Source organism: Octopus sinensis, linkage group LG5, assembly GCF_006345805.1.
Source record: "Octopus sinensis linkage group LG5, ASM634580v1, whole genome shotgun sequence".
NCBI classification, from domain to species: Eukaryota; Metazoa; Mollusca; class Cephalopoda; order Octopoda; family Octopodidae; genus Octopus; species Octopus sinensis.
Window position 1 is genome coordinate 126919565 of NC_043001.1, and position 21808 is coordinate 126941372.

Below are 21808 nucleotides of genomic sequence, written 5' to 3' on the forward strand. Positions count from 1 at the left end.
AGTAAATAGCTCCTGCATGATTATAGAAGCACGTTTCGGTGACCCGGTTTTATTTTTAAATATTTTGGTATAACTATACTTCGATGTATCTTTCTGTTCTGGTGAACTCCACACACTTATACATACATACATACATACATACTTTTATTCTTTTACTTGTTGCAGTCATCTGACTGCGGCCATGCTGAAGCATCACCTTGAAGGATTTTAGTTGAACAATTTGACCCCAGGACTTATTTTATAGTTTGATATTTCTTCTATCGGTGTCTTTTGCAAAACCGCTAAGTTACGGAGATGTAAACACACCAACACCGGTTGTCAAGCAGTGATGGGGTGGGGGGGACAAACATGGCACAAAAACACACATGCATAGATTTATACACACACACACACACACGCGCAAACACACACATATACATATAAATTAATCAAAGGACATACTAAGTATGTCTACCTGCTGGAAATAACAGTCAAACTTTTATTTAAATCGCCAAAATACACTGATAATAACTACAAAAATCAACTGTCCACAGAAAAACGGGCTAAGAGAATTTCTCAGCATATACACAAGTATTTGGACTCACGTGGGCCGGTTTCTGAATTGGCATAATAGCCTCACCTCCTCAGCACGCGTTACCGTGATAAAGAGCCCCAACCCCTCTAGTTGAAGTCTGCACTGCTACTGATTCGCTTTGCACCGAAATCGTGGCAACCACAAGTGTGAAAATAATTTCAATACGGGGCAAATAATTCTGGAGAAAAATAATTCACGAAAAAATAATTTGCGAAGATATCATTGACTCTACTATTATCTAGTGTAACAATTTAAAAATGATAATTACAGAATCAATACGGAGCTAAACGAATCAGTTACAGCGCAAAATCATGGTAACGCCCGCTGAGGAAGGTGAGGCTATTATTGTCTTAGCTCCGTATTGAAATTATATATATATATATATACGACGGGTTTATTTCAGTTTCCTTCTGCAAAATCCACTCACGAGGCTTTAGTCGGCCCGAGACTATAGTAGCAGACACCTGGGCAGAGGTACTGAACCTGCATCCATGTGGTTAGGAAGCAAGCTCCTTACCACACAATGTGTGTATGCGTCTGTGTGTGTGTGAGAGAGAGAGGGGGGGGGGGGAGAGTGAGTGAGAGAGAAACAAAAGGTCCATTGTCAAGTAGTTATAATGTTGCAATCATGATCGTAAGATCACTGCTTCGTGGTTTTGAATTCCTTCAGCGGCGATGCGTTGTGTTATTCAAAACATTTCATTTCACTTTAGACCAGTCCACTTGCATTTCGGTATCTCACCATTAGCATTCATTACCAACAAGCATTCACGCCAGAGAAACACACCAAACTGCACACAAGTGATTGTGTAATGCACCTACAGGAGCGCATACACACACACATCAACGCGCAATTCTAACGTACTCATACAATGAATATTACTACTCCCATCTTTTCTTTTCTCTCTATTTCTCTCCTCTCTCTCCTCCCCTCTCTCTCACTGTTTGATGCACACACTTCACTGTACTTCTTGAAAGATAAATATTTGCTCTCACACATACATACATGCACGCACGCATACAAGATATGCATGCTTGCTGAAAAGCCCGTACGAATTTGGGCATACATTCTCTGCCACCACCTCTCAAAAATCATCAAATTACGAAATTGTAATAATTGGGAATGCCTGCGTCTTTTGTCTCTTTACTTTAGAATGTATCCCAACTTATAAGAATGCCTTCATATGCATGCGTAAGATTTTCGAAAGTACGATTTCAAACTTTGTTACACAAACAATTAAATTCAAGATGATTGTTAAATAACGTCACTTTCTAACAGACACATTATTATAGCATCACATAAAGCCCTACGGCAGCAGTTAATTACAACACCCACATCTGCGATGATTTTGCTGCTACATACAGATGCGAATGCGCGTGGTTTAGTTGTTATGGTATCAGGTCAACGATCATGAGGTTATGAGCTCGACACCCGGTAGTATGTTGTGTGCTTTAGCCAGGCACTTTATTTCCACTCTGCTAAGAAAATGAGTAGGACCTGTATTTCAAAGGGCCAGTCTAGTCACATTGTGTGTCACGCTGAATCTCCCTAAGAACTACGTTAAGTGTACGCGTTTGTGGTGTGCTCAGCTACTTACAGGTTAATTTCACGAGCAGGCTGTTCCGTTGATCGGATCAGCTGGAACACTAGTCGTTGTAATCAACGGACTGACAGTCACATACAGACACATACTGGATTGCACTCAAAAGCGATTGTTTGGTATGAAATAGCCTCCAAAAATAATCCTAACTCTGACCCAGAAATATGGTGTCTTCTCGTTGTTGTTTTTACTCCTACTCTAATTTCATCTGTTCCTTCAAACTTACTGGTTTCGTGTCACCTCCACTTAGACACTCACACCTCGTCTCACTTCCTTCGGTCACCCATTTTGTGTCTTATTTCATAAGGCCCGTTGTAACCATTACATACAGTCCCTTCTTCCCCAAAACATCGACCATTTAGAATTCTCTCTCTGAACATTTTTTTTCTTTCTGCAGGTGTCGAAGCGTCTGTGAATGTTATTGACACAGCTTCTCACCTCAATCGAAGTTAATGTAAATGAAAATTTTTAAAAGTACAATTTGGCAGTAAAAAGCCTCTGAAAACATACCGGAAAATTTCACAAAAGTTTAGTTAGGACTTTTGTTTTTCTTACCACCCAAACATTTATTTTGTTTTGCAAGTGTTGATTTGCAACGTTTTAAATGGAACATTGACAGCATCTGTCTAATTGACTTTGGAAGGCCTGTGTAGGCCACTGGCTCAGCTATTTCGTAAACATTCACTGATTGATTCACATTCTCACTAATTATATTGTTCACCAGCTAGAGATGACACGCACTAAAAAATAAAATAGAGCAAAACTAAATACAAATAAAACATCAGACCCTTGGATATACACAAAAATGACAGCAAAAAACTGTCAATTCTAAAAGCGATTCTCTAGCATCTTTCCGGTTATAATGACTGAATCAAACTAATGGACATACGTACATGCATAGGAGTGGGTGAGCGGTAAGAAGCTTGCTTTCCCACTGCGCATGTCAGTGTTTTTCTTTGCACTGAAAGAACTGGCCACGCTGGTTTGCAGCGTGGTGAATTTAGTGAAGCTCAACTGCAAGGTAAGACTTTTGTTTTTTGGGCCCAGTGGTGGTTTGTTTTTTGCTGTATTATTTTTTGTACAAACAAGAAATCCTCACTGGATTCTGAACACTGGTCTGCCTACAGTTGGGCAAAATTGTTCACTTTTAAGTGAATTGTTTTGATGGGCGGATCCTCTGCGCCATAAACTGGATTTTTTGCTGCTGTGAATAAATTTTCTTCGTTGTATAATTACCATTTAATGGTAAATAATTTTTTGATCCTGCTACTGTGTTCCCGACTCGACTGGAATACATTTTTTTTGGAAAATACAAGGGCCAGTAATACCGGTTGGTTGGCCGGAATTTAATTGTTTGAAGAAGCAGTTGCAATGATTTGAACTAGCACAGTATAAAGAGCTGTCGTCGTGCTGAACTGTTTTTTCCATTTCTTATCTTTTCTGTCTTTATGTTTTCTCTCTTGTCATCTTTCTGTTTTTAGATTATATTTTTTGATTCTTTACCTTTCATAATTTTTGTTGAACTATTAAGAGAACTTTTAAACAAAGCATGGCGAAAAAAATGTCTTGGAGTGGGAGCTTATCCCATTCAAAGAATGGATTAAACAGCAAGAGGAGAAGACGGTGGTGTTGAGAACATATTCGAAGGTTCTCGATGCCATTGCCGTGTTCTCCAAAGACGTAATAGAAGAAGAGTTGAAGGACTATCTACCAAATGTGATATTTATTGCACGGGGTGTCGGATAGGCAACGATTTGGTTGCTTTTTGACACTCCGGAGGAGGCTCGCATTTTTGCGAGTCAGCCCCTAGAGGGCAATTAAATTTTGTTTCTTCCCACGTATTGTGGGAGGAAACTGACATGGGTTTGGGTTTGCGGTTTGCCAACGAATTTAAATCCAGGTTGGATAGAGGACACCATCCGCCGGCGTTTGGGTGGCAGTGGCACCAAGCTCCTCAATGTTAAATTATTATCAGTGGCTGATTGGGTCGGGTCAAATGCTATTTTGACCCTGTAGACCCAATCAATAAAGGAGTTAGTCTTTCCAGACTGTTTAACTATGGCAGGGAGCAGGTACCCGGGGATTTTTTAGCCCCCCCCCCAGGTGTTACCGGTGTCTGGAACTTGGCCATACAAAAAAGAACTGCCCCCAGGACCGAAGCAAGGTCCTGGAGCAGTTGGTTGAGACCTCGGTAAAAGAGGGAACGGAGGCGGAAGACTCCTCAATGAAGGGCCGCAAGAGGAAGGTGAGCAATAATGGGTACCCACCGGAGAATTCTAGGAATGGGGGAGGGGAGGTGGATCCCCCGGTCACGGAGGAAACACACCCTTCCCCAGTTAAGAGGAAAAAAGAGGAAGAAAACGAGAAACGAGACATTGCCGGCAGTTGGTAACAAATTACCGGAATGTCCTGGATCTTCGTCGGTAGGAATTGTGCCATCGACGGGTGAAGAGCCATCGTCGGTGGGAATTGTGCCACCGATGATGGAAGTGACTACCTCGTCCCCTGAAGAAGAAGAGTTAGTTGTCTTCTTCTACAGGGGTGGAGAGGGGGAGAAGGTATTGAAGCACACTGAGGGAGCAATTATAACCTGCACACGGGATTCCGAATGGCGTCCGCAGATAGCTGTGGAGGTCATAACGTTGCCCGTGTTGCAAAGGCTGAAGAAGCTCAATGGGGAATATCGCTTGTGGCCGGGCGGCCCCGACACGTCACCTGCCTTGTGCTTGAGTGAGGCGTGGGTAATGGCGGGGTACGGGGTCGCAAGCGCTACTGAAGAGGACTATGGGTAAGGGGTTCGAAAGCCTCTATATTGTGAACTGATAAGAGGTTTGAAACCTCATTCTGTTTTTAACCAAGATACGAGGCGTAGTGCCTCATTTTTGTGTCTTAATGAACAATTATGAACAATTTTAAGAGGTTTATTGCCTCATGATTGATAAATAAGAGAACAGTGTTTTCCAGAAACAACAATCGGCGGGCGTTGTTTTTTCCGCCCATTAATCATCATTTTCACTTTTCATCTCGTATAACATTATGTCTGTGTCCAGCCCGCAGCTTCTTTTTTCTCCATATAAAGCCATTATAGCCAATTTAATGTAATAAAGAAAAAAGAAGCTTGCTTCCCTACCACATCGTTCCGGGTTCAATCTCACTGCGTGGCACCTTGGACAAGTATCTTATACTGTTGCCTCGAGCCAACCAAAGCATTGTGAGTGGATTTGGTAGACGGAAACTGAAAGAAGCCAGTCGTTTATATATGTATGTATTTGTGTGTTTGTCTGTGATTGAATAATAAATTTCTGGAAAGGTTTACAGATTTTTACAGTTCCAGTGATGTGACCCCCCTCCCCCGCACCATCGCTTGACAACTGATGTTGGTGTGTTTACGAACCCATAACTTAGCAGGACCGATAGAATAAGTACTAGGCGTACAAAGAATAAGTCCTGAGTCGATTTGTTCGGCTAAAGGCGGTGCTGCAGCATGGCTGCAGTCAAATGACTGAAATAAGTAAAACCATAAAAGAATATATATACACTTAGATACATTCATACATACATACATACATACATACATACATACATACATACATACATACATACATACATACATACATACATGCATGCATGCAAACGTACAGACAGACAGATAGACAGAGATTCAGGAAAGGCAGTAAAATGTGACAATCGATGCAGACTTTATGGAGTCAGCACTGAAGATATCACCCACATCATAAGCAGTTGTCCGAAAAACTCATCATCTACCGATGAAATATGGCTTTGTAGCTATGATGAGATCCATCGAAAGGATAACCCCGACAACAAAGAAATAAGAAGCCACAGTATGGCGGTGGCTATAGCCGCTCTTGATACAAAGGAGTACTGGTGGAATGTCCCAGTGAAAGCCTCAATAAAATATAATCACAATAGATCTGATATAATGATTTTGGATAGAGAAGAGAAACAGTATACAGTTGTGGAAATTAGCTGCCCAGCGGATGTTAACATAAAGCTGAAGGTCAGTGAAAAAAAGAACACCTACGTTGAACTATTGAGAAATCTAGTTATTCTGTCCAGATTACAAGTTCATGTTTGTACGTGTAATTATTTGGGCACTGGAATATGTAACACACTGCCTAAATACCAATCTAGAGAAATTAGGCTTTTCAAACCAGAAAGGAGAAGACTACAGATCCAGTCCATCACTGGAACTGTAAAATTCTGTAAACCTTTCCAGAAATTTATTATTCAAGAACATGTAAGCACGTCTAGATATGTAAGTATATCCATGAGAAGACATGCATAAAACAAAACATACAAATCTGCATACATAGGTACATACATACATGCATACATACATACGTAGAAGAGTACCCCGTTGTTGATGTTGAAATTTCAGTGAAGGAGCCTTTGATCTTGATCAGAAAGCGGCTCTTTCTCTATTGGCAAGAAATCTTGAAATAAAACTGAATAATGACATACTTGCATTCATGCATATATACATACGTACGTTTATACATATACATACATACATACATACATACATACATACATACATACATACATACATACATACATACAAGTTTGGCTTGGGGCCCTGACAAATTTATGACATCCCACTATGAAGGCTACCTACATACAATTCAAGAAAAAAAGATCCCTGTCAAGTGCCTGGAGCGTCAAAAGCAGACAAACATTGTTTGGCAACAAATGTGAGCTGTGTAAAACTAAGCGAAGACGACAACCACATTATTTTCAACTACGTGAGAATGTCACCCAGATATTATCTTCCCCTGAGACATAATGTAGTAGCGAGGACAGTCTCAAACAGAATTTTAAAAAAAAACAGAAAATAGCAACAAATTTGACTATATTGAAATCGATGGATTAAAAGAATAGTGTTGACATTTAAAAAATAAAATAGATACCAAGTTACCGGTCAGATACTGTTGTGTGGCTCCAGAAGAAAAAAAGATGCTCTGTTGTGGAAATCCGCTGCCCTCTGTACACTAGCGTTGTAAGAAAAATGCGAGAGGAAGGAAATGCCTATGGACCGTTCAGCAGAGGGAGCAAATCTCTTGGTCCCTTCAACCGGGTTCCTGTAGTGACAATTACATCCAAATCCACGACCTGATGTCATTTAGGAAGCGCCCTTGTTTGTAGCTCGACATCAGGCCACGTACATTTACACAACCGATACGAATAACCATAATGTCCTACCTTAGTTATTCTGTCGTATCAGGTGGAGAGGGAGTCTCCATCTCTTCTTTTTTTTCGCTCGCATGATCGGAGCCGGTAAGTCGTTAAAATGGAAGGATGAAAGTAATTTCTCCTTGTCCCAACAGTTTACCTGAATTTATTCTTCAGGATTTTATAACTCTATATCGTAGATATCGTAATTTTCATACTTCTCTAAGAGTTCATCCACCCTTTTCACTGTCTTCTTCAAATTTAATTATCTCATCAATTCCTTGTCACCTGAGTTAAATGCCGCTAAACCTCTCTCTTCATTTTCTCTCTTAGCCGTCTTCTTCGGCCTCTTGTCTACAGGCACCGTTTTAGCTGGTACTGTTTGGTATATTTTCCTTTTACTTCCTATCTGGTTTTCTTTCTTCTCTCTCTCCTTCTTCCTCTCCCTCCTCTCCTTCTTTGCATTGGAAGCACCTTGGTTTTCATCCCTCCACAAACACTATGAGAGACTCTTCTGCTATTTCTATTTTCTCTGGTATTTCTTTCAGAGCTTGCGCCTCCGCCTGTACGACCATATTAATTGTTTGACCGTGCCAATTCATCTTATCTGTAACTGTCGTCTGGAGGAGTGTGATTTTCTCCTCCAGGTTCCCTGTTACGGCTGCAGTCAGCCACTTGAGGTCCACCTCCGGTGGAATTCTCCCTATTAGAATTCTTGATGTTCTCCTTCCCATATATATAGAAATAAGTGCCACGCCGTCCGTCTTTATAGTTTCGACTGAGTGGTATCGTGATTTTGCCTCGCTTACCATTCTCACCTCTATTGGGCCAAACTTTTTGCCGTGTATTATATATTCAACATCGGACCATATTTATTGTAGGCCTTTTTTTACCTTTCTTCAGCCATTCTTTCTATTTTACAGCTTTTAAAGTTGTACGTTTTGTAACTAATTGTTTTCCTTTTTTATGTTTCTAACAATCTCTGTGGGGGTTTTACTCTCACCGTGGTTCCATCTTTTTCTAACATATTTGAATACTTTTGTATTTCTTTTTCTGTATTGAGTTGCTGTGCTCGACTCCCGGCTGCTGCTGCAAAACTTTTTTTCTCTTCTTTTAGTGAACATTTAACTGCTATATTTCTTGTTGATACAATGCTATTTTCGGGGGTCTCACTCAGGAGACTTGGAAAATCTTGTGGCGTCATTCGTTGAGGTGTCGTTGGTGTCATTGGTGAGATTTCTGTTAAGCTCGACATATCTTCTGTTTCAAACGTACTATTGTCTGCGTTGCCGCACATAATTTTTTTTTTCAAAGTAATTATTCCCCACAACTGGGGAATAAAAACAAATGCTTTCAAAAAGCAATTAACAGTCTTTAATAGTAAACAATATATTTAACAATAGCCACAAGGCAGTATAAAATACAATAAAGCGTCAACAAAAGCGTTCAAAATAAGCAATATCACAACTCACAAAATTTTCATATCGTCCGGACGGAATAGACAATGATAAATTACTGGATCTATACGGTATTTGTTTCTTTTATTACCCACAAGGGGCCAACGAAGAGGGGTCAATCAAACACATATGAGGACATATTACAGAAAATTAAAATTAAAATAAAATTATAAATATGATATGAAATGAGTAATGAAAATGAAAATATGGAAATGTGCCACTCGCCCCACGTCAAGCAGTAACACATACTTGTTTTTAAGTTCCTTTATTTCTTCTAGTCCCATTATCACCTCTATACCATATTTTGCTAGTAGTAGTTTATCACATGGTGTATTATCTGGTATATCCTTAATGTCTGTATTTATTTTCCTGTATTTCAAACCTTTTTTTATGTTTCGTAACTTGTTCCAACTGTCCTTCTAAAAACAGCATGCACATATTCCACCCTATTTTATCCTGATAACCATATGTACTCACTAACTTTGCTGTCTTCCCGTTCCTTACCATCCGGAATAGCTCCGTATTTTGCTCGTCCCTCATTATGCACGCATAGTTTACTTTATGGGGAGGGGAATTGTTTGTGCTTTGTTGTGTCTGCGATTCTTTTTTCTTTTTATCTTGTCTAGGAGGGGAATGGGTGGTTTGGGTCTCTGTAGGGATAGGGTGGGTCTCAGAAGGTATGGGTGGGGTGGGCAAGGATTGGGGTTCCACATTACAATTTTTCCTCTTCTTTCTTTTCCATCAACCACTTTCCATTCTTCTTCTCTTTCCACTTTTTCGTTTTCCTCCTCTTGCTTCTTTTCTGGCATGTCTTCTGTTATTTGCTTTTGTAGAGGGAAGTGTGCTCTAATGTGGTCTTTTTGACCGCATTTAGAACAGCGAGGAGTCCTGCCCTCTACCCACACTTTCATTACCAATTCATCAATTGACACTGTCTCCGCCAAATTTTCCAGCATCTCCACCGCATCCTATATAATCTGGTCTACCGACTGTCCCTTCTACACCGATACGTCAGTGTTTGTGGCTTCGAGGATGGCCACCTCCTTCTCGTTACTTAAGAGTATAGCAGCCACGACCCAAGCCACATCAATTTCTGGTGGAATTTCTTCCACTCTTTTCCTTGACGTCCTTCTTCCCATATATGTGGGTAGAAGGACCACTTGGTTTGATTTTATTGTATTCGTTGCATTCTCCATTGCTATTTCTTCCGACTTGTATATCACAATAACAGATCCAAATTTACTTCCTCTGGCCAGATACGTGATGTCTGGCCAGACCGAGCACAATGCTTTTTCAATGGTCTTTTCTTCCATATTTTCGACTCTCCTGTTTTCCAAAGAGTATACTTTGTATATCACCGTTTTTCTGTCCATCTGCTCCATTTTCTTCTGAGGTGGTGACAGCTTAACATCACCACCTACTCAGGTTGCCATTTTCCCGTAATTTTCGATGTTGGAGAGATCCCTCCCTCTTTCTCACCTCCGCTGCCTCCGCGAAACTTCTCTTCGCTAACACTTTATCCATTTTTTCTATGGTATGAACCAACTCTTCCTCTGAAGAGGACAATTTTTAAAAAGTCGGAACCGCTAAGTTCCAAATTGAACATTTTCTTTGCTTATCTCTCGATATATCGAGAGAAAGCACAACTTTAAACCGCTGCTAAAGCAGCGCAAAAACAACTAACAATTTAGACAAACACTAATTTTAACAGCAACTTTAAACCTTCGCTTTTTTTATTACCCATAAAAGACGTACATCGAAATTGAATGACAACTACAACACATACAGACAATACATAACGAGATATGACATAGAATTGGGGAACTAAATTTATAAAATAGAAATTTAAGAAAATAAGCAAAAATAAAAGAAAGGAATGAATTACAAAAAGATGAGAGAATGAGGTGGAATGCCCATTCGACCCCCGAAGTCGATTGGTTACATGTAGACAGTATTTTTCTCTTCTTTTTTCCTCATTCTTTTTTCACAACACATTCTTAAAAGAAATAGTTCACATTTTTTTTCCGTTTTGTTTTCTTCCCCCCACCCAAAGTTCAAAATAAATTAATTACCTTTTTCTTGAAATTCTCTAGCCTTGTATAGTCCACAACCGGCGGCCTCCATTAATGTACACCGATCCCTCCATCCTTATGATAAATTAACTGTAATATCTCCATAGATCATCGCTTATTAACTCATTCTCCAGCACACACCTTTCCTCCTCTCCGAACCTCCCCTTAGGCAGCTTCACTCTAATCAAATTTTTCCACTTTGATATTTTCTTCTCTACCTCTATTGATTTCGTATTAAAAAATCAGGATTCCTTTATGCTCGCTGGACTTCGCACCTCCTGGTCTTCTCTCTGGATTCTTCTCTACTTCGTGTGTTTCAGGTGGCTCTTTATCTTTTTTGTCCGCCTTCCCTGGTTCTGCTGTCGCTCTCCGTAACACTTCCCTTGATCTCGCCTTCTTCCCTCTCTTGGGGCTGACGATCCCATCACTCCCCTCTTTTGTCACTTTCGTTATTTCCTCTATATCTTCCTTCTCTTGCTCACGGTTCTTATTTATCATCTCTTCCGTTTCTGCCTCCATCTTTCCTTGCATCTCCATTTCTCCTATCAACTCTTTCTCACCCTGCACCGGCTCAGTCTGCTTATTCAGATCTTTTCGGTTTGAACGGCAGTTTTTGACATAATTTCCACATAACTAAACACTTTTAAACTTCGTATACTGGTAGAATGTGTTTATAAAACATCTTTTTCTCTTGGCTTTATTGAGGAAATTCTATAGTTTGTAAGATATTTGTTGTTTTTTTCTTCAATTTCTGCAATTTCAACCAATCACTGACCGTCTATTGAGGTGAAAACATTCTGTGCCGTATGAATATGTCCCTCGTTTAAGAAACAGATTGGGTTTATTTACATTACTCAAGAAAAAAAGATACCCTTCCCCACCCCTAACCCTAACCCTAACCAACCCTAACTAACCCTAACTCTAACACTAACCCTAAAATAGATTGAAATGCAATAGATCGATACTTACCAACCTATTTCAAAAAACTTTCAGACCAGGTTATTTAGATAATTACCAAAAATCCCTGATCTGACAGTGTTAAAGGAATGCTTTACCTGTTCGCGAGAAGTTAGCAAGGCACGGAATATCAGTGCCATTGACATGTCCAAGATGTGGGCTGGACGAGGAAACCGTCCAGCACGCTCTTGTACAGTGTCGGAAGCTGTCAGACTTGATAATTTACGTTGAACACGTGTACAGCTATCGGCTGAATCTATAATAAAGATTGTGCCGCCAACTGGACTCTCAAAGGAAAGTGAGGCATGTTTCCTATGTACAGTTAGAGTGTTGAAGAGTGTGTGTGGAAGACCAGAATGCAAGGACTTGTGGTGGGATCCTTCATCTCTGTCCCTGGTTTGCTACTATACTTCAGATGCCATCTGAAGAGTAAGATAGGGCTGGAGAGGAGAATTCTGTCGCGAAGTGCGTTCGAGAAAAGATGGAAGGCTGTGATAAGAAAGGTGGGTGCAAGTAACCCTACTTCATCCGCATTGGAAAAAGGAAAGGGATAGCTGCTGGGCCTTTCAAGCAACCGGGTATAATCCCCCCAACAAGTAAAGTTAAAATATATTATATATATATATATTTCATCAATATTTTTAATCCATAAGTTACATTCGAACTCATCATAACATTATTTGTGTGTATTGTCCTGTACTGTACAGTCTTTATATGATATTCATTATCGTAATAAAGAATTCACCTCTAGCCGAACAACTATTTTGTGCTGATGAAGGGAAATAACCCGGAAATCGTGATACACAGATATTGTTTTGAGCTGAGTGGGGCTGCTAGATTCCATTGTTCGAAAATATAAGGACACAGACCGTGTCGTATAGCCAACTGGAGACAATGTCTCCTGAGGTTAAATTACAGCAACATTCGTCCTAAACCAGGACTGCCTTGTTATGTTGGCAAGGAATCTTTACTGTATAAACAGTATTAGATTCTCTGAATTTATAAATGATGATCTGGAAATTTCTGAAAATTTGATATACAATCACGGTTCAGATATGTTTTGGATACGACTGAAAAGGGAACAATGAAATTTCGTTAGTATACAGTAGTGAGATAACACAGGCACTTATTTCCTATTATAGTAAATCAGATCTGTATGCCTCGACATTTGGTATGACGCTTATGATTCCAGTTGGAAGAATTAGGATCGAATGGTAGCCAGTCGATCCAGCAGATGATGCCTCATATCTGTGCGTGGTGGGCGGTGCGCTGCAAAGCTGGCGAGAGGAAGGCCGTGAAACGATAAGCATTCTTATCTGATAGCTCCTAAAACTTACTGATATGTTGTATGCAGAGTTTTCAATCGATTGTACTCGCACAAGCATTGTTTGCAAGTCTCTAATACACGAAAGGTCTTCTTTAAATCATTTCCTGTGTGTTATATTGTCGTTCATTCAGTTCAAAGTTTTGCATTGCAGTATGCTTGTATTATATTGTGCATGCATGCAATTCAATGCGGAATTATAGTTGGATTATTCCTCATTTATATGTTCTTTATCCCGTAATGCATACTTAAAGAAAAGTATTAAGGAACAATGTTAGGCACAAACCGCTTTCCTATCAGTAATGTGTATAGATATTACAATTCAAATGTTATTTAAATTACAATGAAACAATAGGATAATATTTATTAAATAAATACAGTACATTTAAAGTAAGCAGCAAGAAACTTCGTCTCAACATTATGGACATGATGAAAGGATATTCTTACCGACAGGGGAGATTGTTAAGACTAATGCTGTACCAAAAGAAAGAAAAACAGAATTACCGTTTATCATACACAAATAATCTCACACATTTGTGAATCTCTCTGAAAGCTATTGTTTGTTTCCTTTTGCTTGTCGTCTATCTATCTATCAAACCTTGGCTCGGATGTTCCTTGTCAAATCACTAAATCACTACATCGCAACGTGTGTAGATAAGGTTCCCCCTCTCTGTCTCTCTGTCTCTCTCAAATGTTTTCACTATATTGACCCTGATGATTGACCCTGGTGAACATTGAGGTTTGTTGGTTCCCCCTATTTTCTTTACACACAACTTCTTTCCTGGTGTTTTTACTAACTAGTCAAACACTCTTATACAGATGATATCACAGTTCACACATTAACAGCTTTCCCCACTGAGCATAATTTTAACCAGTTGTTACCATATCTCTTATCCCCACTGGAACGTCTAACCAAGTGTCTAACCAAGACAACGTACATTATATTATACTAGTTTACAGCAACTACTATTCACCTAAGGCCGTTAATGTAATTTCTCTTTGACTCCTTATACCACCTTTATGTATATCTCACTCAGAATAATAAGTAAAAAATGCATAGTTTAAATAAATAATTGTATCCACCAAAAGAAGCAGAATAATTTATTTCCTTCAACAGTACCTTGGAGAAGTACATCGCGTATTAAAGTAATACAAGAAATTATACATTATACTAAAAAAATGCACAATATACATAAATATTATACAAACATGATCATCCTAAAATTTACAAATGCCTTACCGAATAATCTTTAATTATACAACTGTACGTATAACATTTCCTAATCTGCATACAAAGACTGGAATTTCCCCATAAGGTTATGAAACATTTAACACTGAACACATCACAAATGCCGTCACATATTAGAATATTCCTATAATGAAACAATACGACTGATGCTTACTCCAAAGTCATCAGATTACGTTCACGCTGTACATGTCTGTGACACACTCAGCCACTGGCGCACTAATTGATCTTAGATCGTCATCTATGTTCAAGGACATTCTAATTTTCCTCGATACATAATTCGCCCAGAACCGCTGGATCTTTCCGTTCTCTAGACAGTATAACTGGCATATTTCATAGATCATGTTTTCAGGGAACATTTTTGCAGGCTGACTGATTACATAGATACCGCTATTGAGAAATTTAAGTTTAACAGTACCCAGACGCATCAATTGCGTCAGTCTGGGAGGCTCACAAAGGAGAGGAATAACAACTTGTTCATTTGGGTCAACACTGTATATTTTACACGCTACATTCACAATCTGAATGCACATTCATAGATGGTCACATACATTCTCTTATATAAAGTCTTCATATGACAGGTAAATAAACTCAAACGTGAAAAACAAAAAATAAACAAAAATTAAATAAAACTTCGACAATTTCGACTATGCTAATTCTCTTTCTTACTCACATGATATCTGTCGTTAACACACACGCAATAACTTGCACTCATTTTCACACGCACAGGCGCATGCACGCGCGCTCGCACTGCAAGCTTATATGTAAAGGTAGACGCACGACCTTACCATCGACCCACTAATCTTTATATATAAAAGTGAGGTTGTGTGCTGTCTGTCTCCTACGATTTAGATTCCTAACTACTCCCACATTTTGCGGTGCAGTTTAACCAAAACCGGGTATCTTATAGTCGTGATTCATCATCATCATCATTGTTCGACCGTGGTCGAGACAATGGAATTTACCATGTTGCGCCAGACTTCACGGTCCATCATAGCATTACGGAGGTCCTGTTGCTGGATGCCTGTATCCCTGGAGATTACATCATGGTAGGAGAGTGTGCGCCCTCTGGTGTTGCGAGTAGATGGCTTCCAGAGGAGAAGAGTAGAAATTACTTCTTTTTCAGCTCTACAACAATGTCCAGCAAACTGGACTCTCCTACCCTTCACAAGAGATGACACAGGTGGTAATTTCCCATATATTTGCATTTTAGTTGGATGGCGCCTCCACGAGAGATTTTGAGCTCTCATAAGGAGGCGAGTGTAGGTTCCATCCAACCGCCTCTCAAGCTTCTTTGATAACGTCCAGGTTTCTGAGCCATATAGTAGGATTGGTTCGACTGTGGCTTTGAATATTTCAAGTTTGAAGTCTCTACTTAGATTTGATGACCAGATCTTATGCATGTCATTACAGGCTGACCAGGCCATACCCTTTCTAGTTAGAAAGTCTTTTCCAGATGATGATATGTATGACCCAAGATATTTATAATCAGAAACCATATTTAAAGGTGCACTGTTGAGAGTGTGGATGATGCAATCACTGTTGGACAGGCACTTGTTTATGTATTCAGTTTTGGTCTCATTAAGGTAAAGACCTACACAATTTGAGGCTTGTTCAAGAGATTGTAAAAGAGACTGGGCATTGGAGAGAGAATCACTGATAAGAGCGATGTCGTCAGCAAAGTCAGTGTCTGTCAAGTACTCAGCTGGGTGTCTGGAACTTCTTCTTGGTTTTATTTCAAAGCCCTTGCCAGAGATGGTATCAACTGACATACGTAGCACATAATCAACAACAATGATGAAAAGAAATGGGGCGAGTGTGTCTCCCTGCAGTATTCCGGCCTCGATCGAGAAAGATGATGTTTCTCCATCAGGGGTTAAGATGGTTGAAGACGTATCTGTGTAGAGGACCTTGATGGCAGAAATAATTTTGTCTGGTATCCCATAGAGCTTAAGGATTTCAAACATCTTGCACCTACCTACAGAATCGAACGCTTTAGAAAAGTCTACAAATACCATTGCAAGATCGCGATTAAATGCTTTTGATTCTTCAATAAGTCTGCGCAGGCATAGTATCTGGCTCAGCGTTGAGCGCCCATGTCTGAATCCATTTTGGTTCTTTCAGAGCAAAGGTTTAACAAAAAGGACAAGACGATTTAGGATCAGTTTGTTGTACAGTTTTGCAGCAATTGACATTAGAGATATGCCCCTGTAGTTGGTGACGAGGGACAAATCGTGATTCATATCGAGCCCTTCTGGGTATTAGCGCGCGTCTACGATGAGTCTACGATTTGAAAAAAAAATACCATCAATTTTTCCCATTTTTAATGCATTTTTGGCATATATAAGGGAAGTAACTCTCTAAAAATTTATTATTAAATCTCAGAACGTAAAAAGCTACAGTAACACCCCCCTTTGTGGTTAGCCATATTGAGATGGCTATTATACTTTACATCTCTAAAAATGCTTACATCTCTAAAAATGCTTACAAACTCGAGCAACGCCGGGCGATACTGCTAGTAATAATTAAAATGTATAAATGTTAATGCAAAGTTTCCGTGTCCAAATTTCATTTCTTTTCTTAAATCCATTCGTCAAATATGTGTCTTTTCAGCAATTTTTCTGTTCTGTTCGTTGCCTATTATCAATCTTCTTTAATCTATGCCACATCAGTCGTTGACGTCAATTTCAACACGGGAGCAAATTTCCTTCCAGGCTGTACAAGATGGCATTGCGCATGCGAAATCTGAGAAAGTGCACAGTCCTGTGCTCTGCATAAGTTCACGGACATACGTCATGCAAGCCTGGCCACGAGGCTTGAACATCCCCACGGGGTTATAGAAAAAAAGATGCAGCGACAGGCTGAACTGTTCGACAAAAATAGTGGCCTCCGAATTTTAGCCATCTTCGTTTGATTGTCTTGCTGATAGTGTTAAAGATCTATATCGTAACTTGTCTGATATATGGTCGATATAAGAAATGTTAAAGGCTTTGCTCAGAAATCGAATGTATGTGCCGTATAGTGATTGCTGTAGGACCAGGACCATCATAAGAAACGAGCATTCAGAGCCGTAGAGTAGAACAGATTCTCCTGTAGCACGTAACAAACGAAGTTTTAAGTCCTGTGATAGTTATGAACTTGCCAATTTTTTTATAACTTATCGGGTGCTGATCACTTTATCGCTTTACGCAAGTTAACACCTGTTGAAAGTGTAAGACCACCCACACCAGCATTTTCACCAATGACTAGGTTTTTTTTTATTTCGTGCGGTTTATTGAATGGTCAACTTCAATGGCAGCCGACTCCAGATTTGTGAGGCGAGTTTGAGTATATGTAATTGTACGTGAGATGAATGCGATGTCAGCTGCAAAGTAGAGGTCAGTGAGGTACAGTGCAAAACGACGTAAGCCTTGGTGGGGACGGCGAGGTATGCCCAGTACAGATACCATAGCGTGACTTAGTACATAGTCTGGAGACTATAATGAAAAAGAAAGGAGCGAAGGTGTCCCCTCAAACAACGCTTGCGTTAATGGCAGGAGTGCATAGTAATCTTTTGCAGTCTACATAGATATAGCGGGTAGCTTTACAACTTCATTTGGTATGCATTAGGCAGAGAGAATATGAAGCATTCACTCACGGTGGACAAAGTCAAAAGTGCACCGTCTTTTCAGATTTCACCAAATCTTTCATTATCAGTTTAAAATGTATTTTATATAGTGCTCACAGTACCATTACTTTCAACTCTGATCCACCAATACTAACTAACATGAAACAGTCTTGTATTTTCTCTTGTCTATGAAAACATGCTCCTTCCATTTTCTCACATAATACATCGAATCAGATTCAAGTCGAATTGACGCATTGTCACTTAATCTCTCCTACTCCTAGTTATGTTCCTCTCTTCTTTTCATCAGCTACATTTACGCACGCACGCACGCACGCACTCACACACACACACACACACACACACATACACACACACACACATACACACACACACACACTTTCTGTTCATATTCACTCTGAAACAGGAACCATGTTGCTGGGAAACAAACTGCTTACTACAGAGCCATACCTTGCCTGGATTTACAAAAGATTTACAATTTCTAAGAAAAAACTATTTAATAATATAGAGAACAAAAGTTGATTGTATTTCTGTACTTTACCTCTGTTGAAAGTTTTTAGAGTCAGTTATAACTGTATGTTGGTAGACAGGTTTGTTTCAGAATGTCTAAAGATTATCATAAAAGTATCATAATGGTCTTAGCTACTTCAAATTGGTTTTCATGTTTACTTCTAGGAATTTGAATCAATTGATCATCAGTGGTCTCTGTCGTAGTTGTTGATGTGATGCGAGCGTTGTTCTGCCTCTCAACCGGGAGATAGATACCAAACTTTTCATATTCTATCCGCAAGTCGATGTTAGCTGTTTTGTTGTTTATTATAGATATATGTAGGTTATGATGTAATATTGTGTTGTGATGAGAGCTACGACGCTCCATTGCAAGAGACCGACTGGTCCGAGTAAAGTATTAATAGTAACGATCCGAGTGAGTTCAAGGTTTAGAGTTGAGTGAAGTTCGTGTTAGTTCGCAGTAAAGTCGGAAAGTGTCGGTTGGATAATTCACAAGGAATATTTGATTGTTGGTTAGTAAAGAAATTTGTTAGTTCGTTACGTTGTTTTTACTGTTTTCTAGTAATCTTATTTATTGTACGTAACAAATTATCTTACAACATAGCGACGAGGGTTTGGAAGCTCACGTAGGTTATTTAACTTGTTCGTGATACAACTTGTGAAATAATGGAAGCCCTACTAGCTTCCATAGTATAGTTTGCAAAAGCAACAACAAGAACAGTAACAGGAGTTGCAGAAGCAACTATTACAACAGTTGCAACAATTATTGGAGCTATATTCATAGAAGTCCAAAAATGAGGTAAGTTCGTTTTCGCCAGACGGTGCTTCGATCAATGAATTCAGTTATAATCCAGAGGAGGGTATAACTTTTGCATCATACTACAGAAGATACGAGGAGATTTTTAAGCAAGATTGCAAATCATGGTCGGACGAACAAAAAGTGAGATTGTTATTACAAAAATTAGCTCCGTTAGAGCATGAACGGTACTGTAATTTCATATTGCCCAATTAAATTTGCTTTAAAGAAACAATAGAATTACTGTTTAACATATTCGGTGATACAACTTCTCTATTTAACACTCGAATGGAGTGTTGGAATATAACGAATAAAGCTAGTGATGATTTTATTACATACAACGGAACAGTCAACAAGATGTGAGAAAGTTTTAAAATCAAAGAACTTACACCTGAGATGTTCAAGTGACTTATTTTCGTAGTAGGCCTTACAGCAAGCAAAGATACAGAAATTCGAGCAATAATTCTTTAAATTGGAACAAACCAACCAAGGTCTAACCTTACAGTCCGTAGCAGAAGAATGCCAAAGGATGGTAATAAACCTGAAACACGATGTAGAAAAAATTCACGAAAAGGATTCCTCAAAAATACAGCTATGCCAAACAAGAGCGCCACATCCTAATCCATGTTACAGGTGTGGGGACATACCTTTTATTACAAAAGACTGTCCATTTAAAAATAAAAAAACGTTACAGTTTCAAAAGTATTGTTAACAAAGTTCACACTCAGAACAAAATAAAAAAGGTCAAACGTTAAAAATCCTAGAGTACTCCCAGCAGAAATAAAAATCAACTCCCAAATAAGAAAATTTGTACATGAAAAAATAAGTGGAATTCATATTAAACTTCAATTGGATACTGAAAGTGATATTTCAATAATAAATATGGAGAAATGGAAGAAAATAGGTAAACCTATGTTGAGAAAAACAGCCAAATCTGCTCGTAGCGTGACGGGCGACAAATCACATTTCATAGGCAAAATGTGGACTCCTGTGACATTTCGACGAAAACCATGCTAGACGAATGTCGTCCTTAAAAAATGCAACCGATCTGTTTGGTATCGATTGGTTAGAATTATTCGATTCATGGGACCGCCCCATAAATCTCTATTGTAGAAACGTAAATTGTCCCTCTGAAAATAATTTGTCTGAAGAGTTAAAGAGAAAATTTTTAAATGTTTCTGCAAGTACACTTGGAAAAACTGGGTTTATGTACAAAGGCTGAAGTGCGTTTTGAATTAGATGATACGTTACACCTGTGTTCAACCCTAATAGGAAAGCGCCTTTTGCGGCAATAAAGCATGTTGACGATGAGCTGGACAGATTGGAAAAAAAAACCCAGAATCATTGAAAAAGTGGATCACGCGAAATCGGTAGCTCCGACTGTATGTATAAAAAATAATAAAATTAGGTTGTGTCGATGTTTTGACCGGTTTAAATGAATGTTTAAAAATGAACCATTATCCACTACCGACCCCAGAAGATATTTTTACATACTAAACGAGGAAAAATATTTTCAAAGCTCGATCTGTCTGACGCATATCTACAAATCAAAGCAGATTAAAATGCTCAAATTTGTTAACAGTCAACCCGCACAGAGGTCTATACAAATACAATAGACTACCTTTTCGAATGAAGGTAGTACATGCAATATTTCAACGGGTGATGAACGCGATGTTGGCAGACTGTCAATTTACTATTCCTTACCTTGATGGCGTGTTAAACAAATGAGCGAATCGAACATGCGAAGTGTTACTTAAAAAAATTAAGGATTATGGTTTCACACACAGTGAAGATAAGTGTGAACATTCTTGCCTAAAATCAAATACCTAGGTCAAATCATAGGTAAGAATGGAAGATGTCCTGACCCGTCGATGGCAGACGCAATCAAGAATATGTTTCCTCCAACGAATATACCGACATTACCAGCCTTCCTTGGCCTAGCAAATTACAATCAACAGTTCATTCGAAATATACATAAATTAAGAGCACCATTAAACGATTTACTAAAAAAAGAAATAAAATGGGGATCTTTACCTTTTGACCTACAGATTTAAAAAATAATTTTTTGTAACTAAACATTTTTAAACTTTGGACACTGGCAGAAAGTGTCATATAAAACATCTTTTACTCTTAGAATTTTTGAGAAAAGCTCAAAGTTATTTCACGTTAAAGTTCTCGTATTTCGGTAATTTCAACCAATCAATGACGTGTATTCAGTTGAATAAAATTACTGCCGTTGTTTGTCAACAACAACTATCGGCGGTGTATTTTTTGTTTGTCACCGTTATTTATGACATCGTTCGTGCGTTTGTACTGGTTTTAAGGTTTTAGGGTTAGGGTGTTAGTATTTGGGTGGTAGGGTTAGGATATTAGAGTTAGGGTGTTAGGGTTAGGGTTTTAGGGTTAGGGTTGTCTTAAATAACAGTGACAAACGAAATATACGAAATATACACCTA